This window comes from Bidens hawaiensis, unplaced genomic scaffold, assembly GCF_021521415.1.
Source record: "Bidens hawaiensis isolate Kalapana, Puna unplaced genomic scaffold, B.hawaiensis_p1.1 tig00032723_1, whole genome shotgun sequence".
In the NCBI taxonomy this organism is placed as follows: domain Eukaryota; kingdom Viridiplantae; phylum Streptophyta; class Magnoliopsida; order Asterales; family Asteraceae; genus Bidens; species Bidens hawaiensis.
This window is the reverse complement of record NW_027495578.1, coordinates 36,063-43,153: the sequence shown is the minus strand read 5'-3', so window position 1 is coordinate 43,153 and position 7,091 is coordinate 36,063. Positions and strand designations below refer to the sequence as shown.

The 7,091-nt window shown below is 36.2% G+C and overlaps 1 pseudogene across 1 annotated transcript; it reads left to right on the top strand.

Annotated features, from left to right (window-relative positions):
• The first annotated feature begins 492 nt into the window (after positions 1–492).
• Positions 493–6,639, top strand: LOC143583923 (IRK-interacting protein-like; annotated as a pseudogene). Its single transcript, XR_013144267.1, has 2 exons — positions 493–998; positions 4,953–6,639. The product of XR_013144267.1 is annotated as an IRK-interacting protein-like (transcript).
• The last annotated feature ends 452 nt before the right edge of the window (positions 6,640–7,091 follow it).

Here is a 7,091-nt window from a genome sequence, read left to right as displayed (position 1 = left end):
GTCTTCTAAACGAACCAGACCCAAAACCAATCGAGTCTTCATAACCCAACAATCTATACACAACATAACGTCTTCAAATTATCCTAGATAGATAAGTTGATAAACCAAACTACCAAAGGGCAAAATGGCCATTTCACACTCAACCCACCATCTACGACCACTAGAAAAGTAGAAAACCACATCACACTCACTCTCATCTTCATATTAACCCGACCCCAAAAAACTCAAATATGAATAACTTAGACCCAAAATAATCATGAGAGATTTGAGTCGGATTCCGATTATGAATTTAAAACAACAAAACCTGAAAAATCCAAACCTAATTTTAACCCGAAGAAAACCCCTGCATAACTTAAGGTTTAAAGTTTAAACTACATTAGCCTAATTAGATAAGTTGATAAACCAAAGGGCAAAATGGTCATTTCACACTCAACCCACCATCTACAACCACTAGAAAACCACAATACACTCACTCACTCACTCACTCACTCACTCACTCACTCACTCTCATCTTCACATGCTCCCATTCCTTTTATTCCATTGGTAACAATGACAAATTCTATTTGGAAGTAAGTCATCTATTCTTGTTAAACCTACACCCGTGTGATCCTCTTCTCCATTTGGAATCCAAATCCAACCGTTAATTCCCACACTATTCTTTTTCCCTATATTAATAATATCTATACTATACTATATAGTTTATACTATATATAATATATAGTATACACTCTCTTCATATGTTCTCTATTTTTTCCACTCCACAAATGACCACCACCACCACCACTGCCAATGCCAATACCACGGTCTCTGAAACACCCGAATCATCGAAATTGGGCGACGTAAGCAAGCACGAGATTCAAGCGGCTATTGCTAAAGCGGTCGAGCTTCGGGCACTTCATGCCGCTTTGTTACAAAGCAATAGCCCGGCACATCTTCGGTTCCTTGCGGCGTCTCCTCTACCGCAACTCTCCGCTCAAGATTATCCGGTTTTTACTCTGGTAAGCATATTCTTTTTAGAACGACAGCTATATTATAATAAACTATCTAAACTCTAGTAAACCGCTAGATAAGATGATACATCAATATAGATAGATAAAGAATCATAAAGTTAATCATTATGAGTACAATTAAATTCAACAGGATTCATCCACTCATTAGGCTGAGGGATGTGGGGCTTCAACGGGGGCACTAGAGCCCCTCCGCTCGCGCCCCCAGGCGCTAACACCACACCACCAGGGTGCTAGCGGGGGCGCTAACGGAAAAAAAAAAAAGAGAGGCGTGAGCTGGTTAGCGGCTGAAGAGAGAGAGAAACTTGCATTGGGTTTAGAAAAAGAGCCGTTGGGCTCTTAAATATTAAAAAAAAAATATTTTCTTAAACTATAAATATATATCTTTATAAAATATACTTCATTTCACAATTATACACATTTCCTCCTAAAATCTTCTCAAAACTAACACAAAAAAAATGTCGTGGTACTTGTCTGATTCCAACTCCTCCGATGAGGATGATTTGCTTCTTCATATAGGGAGAGTTTTGACCGCAACCGTGGTGGATCTCTTGCAAAATCAAGCCCATCAACCTCGAGTCCCGAGAGTTAGAGCACCACCTCGTGATCGTGATCGATCGGGTGCTAACGATACTTTGATTAGGCATTATTTTAGCCCTCAACCGGTATACGAGGAGTCGGATTTTCGAACTCGTTTCCGAATGAGCAGACAATTGTTCATGCGTATAGCAAGTGATTTAGAGACACGGTATCCCTTTTTTCAACAAAGGGAGGATGCTAGGGGTCTCCCCGGTTTTACCTCTCTTCAAAAATGCACGGCTGCTATCCGTCAATTAGCGTACGGCATCTCGTCGGACGCTTTGGATGAGTATTTACAGATGTCGAAAAGGGTTGCACGTGAATCCCTTCATTTTTTCTGCAAGGTAAAAAACATTAATTTTAGTTTTTATTAAATATTTATTACATTTTTTAATATATATTATATGTTTATAGATTATTTTATATACGTAGAAGTCATATCGATTTACTCTCGGAGATATCTGCGTAAACCTACAATGTATGACATCCAACGCATATATGAGGTGCACGCAGAAAAACATGGTTTTCCTGGGATGCTAGGTAGTATCGATTGTACGCATGTTGGATGGGCTATGTGTCCAACGACCTGGCGAGGTCAGTTCCACCGTGGTGATCATGAAGGGCCGACCCTTATACTTGAGGCGGCGGTGTCACAGGATCTTTGGTTTTGGCATGCTTTTTTTGGTGTTGCTGGGTCAAATAACGACCTTAATGTTATCGATCAGTCACATTTGATCAACGACCTTATCGACGGGGTTGAACCACCTCAATCTTTTGTTGCAAATGGAGAACTCTTCAAGTACGGGTACTATCTGGTCGATGGTATTTACAACGAATTGGCTTTGTTAGTTCAAGCTTTTACAGATCCAATCGCCGATAAACGGAAGTATTTTACGAAGAAGCAAGAGTCTGCTATAAAAGATATTGAAAGAGCTTTTGGAGTTCTGAAAAAACAATATTATGTGCTGGCGAACCCGATACGTTATTGGACTCAGGAGAGGATAATGGACGTCGTTTACACGTGTCTGATCCTACACAACATGACGTTAGAAGACGAGGGCAAAGCTATCTGCCAAAACTACCAAGGTGACATTCCGCCACAACCGTCCACAATCAGTGATCAACAAAGACTTCATAACATAGCAAATATCAAGAGCCGTGAGATACACGGGAATCTTCGACATGAGTTGGTTGAACATTTGTGGGCGAGGCGACCCGATGATCTTGTATTAGATTAGTGTTATTATTAAGTATTATTGTTTGTTTAATTTTTAGTATGTTTTTTTTGTAATTTGAATTTTATATATTAATGTTTTTTTTTATTAATGTGTGTTTTTTTAATAATTTATGAGTTTTTTTAATAATACGTTGTTTGAATATATTTATAAAAAAAAAAAAAAAAAATTTCGCTGGAGCCCCTGCTGGAGCCCCTCCACACCAGGGGCCAGGGCTCCAACGGGGGCTCCAACAACCCCCTTATCCAGTTTCTCTCTCTGCCACACGTCATAATATTATTGGTTGGAACCCCCACTAAAGCCCCCATTAAAGCCCCCCACACCCCTTAGTCTTAGGTTAATTATTAAAATGTGTGAACCTATAACAACATAACTTCGGGTCAGGTCAGGTCAGGTCGGGTCAAAACTAAAATTGTCAACTTGTCGTTAGGCCTAATAATTTATATATTTATAATAAAATTATGAAGTGTATATTGGCTTGATGGTAAAAAAAATTGAACTAAGGGCATGTTTTTTATATTCGATTTTTACCTTTCAATCGCAACTCACACAACTCTTCTGTTACGAATATTCTGTACAAATTGTGTGATTTTGTGTCTTTTAGAGATCGTATACAAAATATCTATCGTATTTTAACGTATTAGTTTTTTTTTTGTTTTTTTCCGAAAAGGACTTAATTTAGAATCATGTTATAATTGGGACTTATATTTTGAATATTTTGAAAGATCATGTGGTCCTATGGATCATAGTGATAACTCCATGTCCATGGTAGCTGTTAAAATTTTTGTCTAGACATTTCTTTTTTAAAATTATTATTTTTTATAGTACCCCACAATTTATTAACAAAATTGACATTAATCCTATAAACTGACAAAACTTAGGTTTTTCCGAAAAAGAAAAAACTAACGGATGGAATCAAATGTATGGAGGCTAGCTACAACGTTGGGTTAAAACTTAAAAACATGTATATATATATATATATAAATAAAGTAGATTCTCTATTTATTTAAATAATAAAAAAAAGTTTATTTGTTAACAGTTTTAAGTTTCTGTTACACAGCTTTTCAGACTAAAGTTGCTTCAAGAAGAAAGATTTAACCTTTTAAGGCTTTCATGCATGCAAATGTGCAACATGTTACATGGACCAACACACACTTTTGACTCTTTTATTTTTATTTCTTTTATAAAATCAACACCTATGTTATATATTAGTCCTAGACCATTGGAACCACATGCACCATGTACGAGGAAATTTAAAATATGTAAAACATAAGAACTAATTTATATTTTCATCAATGAACTCAAAACACAATCCCTTAAATATTCATTTTGGAAGTCGTCAGCATACAAATTGACTGAGGGGCGAGTCACCTATACACACACCATCTGACATCTAATCTTGCACCGTTTCAAACAGCCAGCTGGATAAAAAGTCGGACGACTGTTGACTATATATTTTCGAAGTTTGTCCGCCTATGTTCAGAACAGTCGTCTGGATAGTGGTCAATCTGCCGTTTGAACCTATAATTTTCAAAGCTTAACCCCTCATGATCAGAACAACCGTCTTGATAATGCACAAACGGTTGTCCTGACCAATAATTTTTAAAAGTTTAATTTACTTTTTTTTGTCAAAATAGTCGTCTAAGTGTTTTGTAGACGGTCGTCTAACAACGTTAAATCATATATGGGTGGTGTAGCGATATCATGACACCCATTAACTGAATGCAATTTACGTTTCTTTTTAGAGAAAATACAATTAAAATATCTTTAAAAAATTATTTTTACATTAAAGTCATTTTACATGTTAAATTTAAACAAGTACACCCTGTTTAGTTTACATGTTTATTTATTTTCCATACATGTGTTATATATATATATTTATCCCATTTGTTTTGTAAAACAATTTGAATGTACCGGTTTCAAGTTGTTTAAAAAAAGAACTTTACAATCGTGTTTTAAATTTAGCATGTAGAAACACTTTAATGAACAAATTTTTTAAAAATACTTTTTATAAGAAAAAACAAAAAGCATGTTAGATTTTTATTTGCTAACTTATAATAAACATTTAAGTGTTCTTCTTAACAGAATGAACTCAACTTATAGTCTTATATATACTCCTTGATCTTAACAGAGTTATGATGATGTACCAAGAACCCAAAATTTCCCAACATGTTGGGACGAATGTAGCGTAAACGGAGGCGTTAACAACGACGATTTAAGGTTCTTATCCGATTACAAAAACCTGAACGCATCATCAAGAACATTACTACCACCCGAGCTAGTAAACATTGTCCCTCACACGTGCCCGTCCGATGATCAAAGCTCAGTAATCGCGTCTTCAAACCACCACATCACACTCCTTCGAGCCTCACCAGGGCCCGAGTTCTCTAGATCACGAAGAAACAGCCTAGGCGATTTTCGATCAGTCTCATCGTGTAACAAATGCAAACCCGCAACACTTAGCACAAATAGTAATAATAATAATAAGTACTCGAATTTAGTGGTGCCTATGACCGATTCACATTCTTCGGTCCATTCACATTCGAAGCCCAAATCGGGTATGAGCCTTTCGTGGTTGTTTCCGCGGTTAAACAAGAAAAAACACAAAAATAATAATAATGTAGAAAACTCCCCTAACCCAAGAGACTTGGATGAATGTTACAAAGACTACAAAGACTATAAAGACTCGGGTGTTTTATCGATCGAGGCGTTAAAGGAAGAACTACTCGAGGCGTGTGAAAGACGGGACACGGCCTTAATGGAAGCTAATGAAATGAAGTCTTCAATTAATGGGTTGAAGGAAAAATTGGAGTATTTGGAAAGCTATTGTGAAGAGTTAAAGAAGGCTTTAGGTCTAGCAGTGTTACAAACCAAGGATTGTTATAATAATAATAATATTAGTAATAATCGTTCGCGAATTAACGTGGATTTACATAACAAAAACATGCCGGTTAGTAACGAGGTAATGGTGGAAGGGTTTATGCAAGTGGTGTCCGAAGCAAGGTTATCGGTTAAGCATTTTTGTAAGACATTAGTAGCGCAAATCGACGAAGGTGATTCGGTTTTACTAGAGAATTTGAACATGATACTTCAACCTCATAAGATATCCTTAAATTCTAAATACTCTAGAGCGGTTTTATATCATTTGGAAGCGATAATAAACGAGTCGTTGTATCAAGATTTTGAAAATTGCGTGTTTCAAAAGAACGGGGGGCGAAGATCTTGGACCCGCAACAAGAGCGACAAGCGCAATTTTCGTACGTTTTGCGCGAGAAACTTGAGTTGGAATGAGGTTTTGAGAAAGGGGACAAAGTATTATAGTGAGGAGTTTAGTAGGTTTTGTGACCAGAAAATGAGTGGGGTTATTACATCATTGAACTGGACTCGGGCCTGGCCCGAACAGTTGTTGCAAGCGTTTTTTGTCGCGGCTAAGTGCATATGGTTGTTGCATTTGTTGGCGTTTTCGTTTAGTCCCGCGTTGGGGATTTTGAGGGTGGAAGAGAATAGAAGCTTTGATGGGGTGTTTATGGAGGATGTGTTTGCGGATAGACAACGGGTTCAGAACCCGGCTCGGGTTAAGGTTATGGTGATGCCCGGGTTTATGGGCGAGATATGGTGTTAAGATGCAAGGTACTTTGCAGGTATAAGACTGGTGGTTAATTTTTTATTTTTTTTATTTAAGTGGTTGTGTACTTGTGTTGTAGTGAGAGCTAAATGTGTTGTATGTTAAATGTTCTTGAATGCAAATGTTGATATTCAAATAATTAAGTTGGGGTTTAGAATGGAAATATTTAAGTCTTTAATTATATGAAAACGGGTTGATTCAGGTTGGTTATTTAAATTTTGTTGGATTACAAGTCTTAGTTTATTATGATCCGTTTATAAGAAAACGAGTCGATTTAGGTTGGTTAAGCTAAAACAATTAACCAACAAGGAAACATATCAAATGAATAATTGCCAGTTGTCACGAATTTATTCAAGTTAATAAAACCTTCTAAATCACACTATTTTTATATTAAAAAAAGGATAAAGGTTATTAATGATAACGTGTAAAAAACCTAAAACAACCATCGAAAAAATTTAAATATGCATGTATATCTTATATACATTCAATTATTCAAACTAATAAAACACATGAAATGAATAATTATACAAAATGAGTATTCTACTATTCGTAGTTCTTAATTTCATTTAAGGGTTATATGAATCATTTTGATTGTGATACAACACTTAAAAAGTATTTAAACATGTACTTGATCACGTTGCTTAA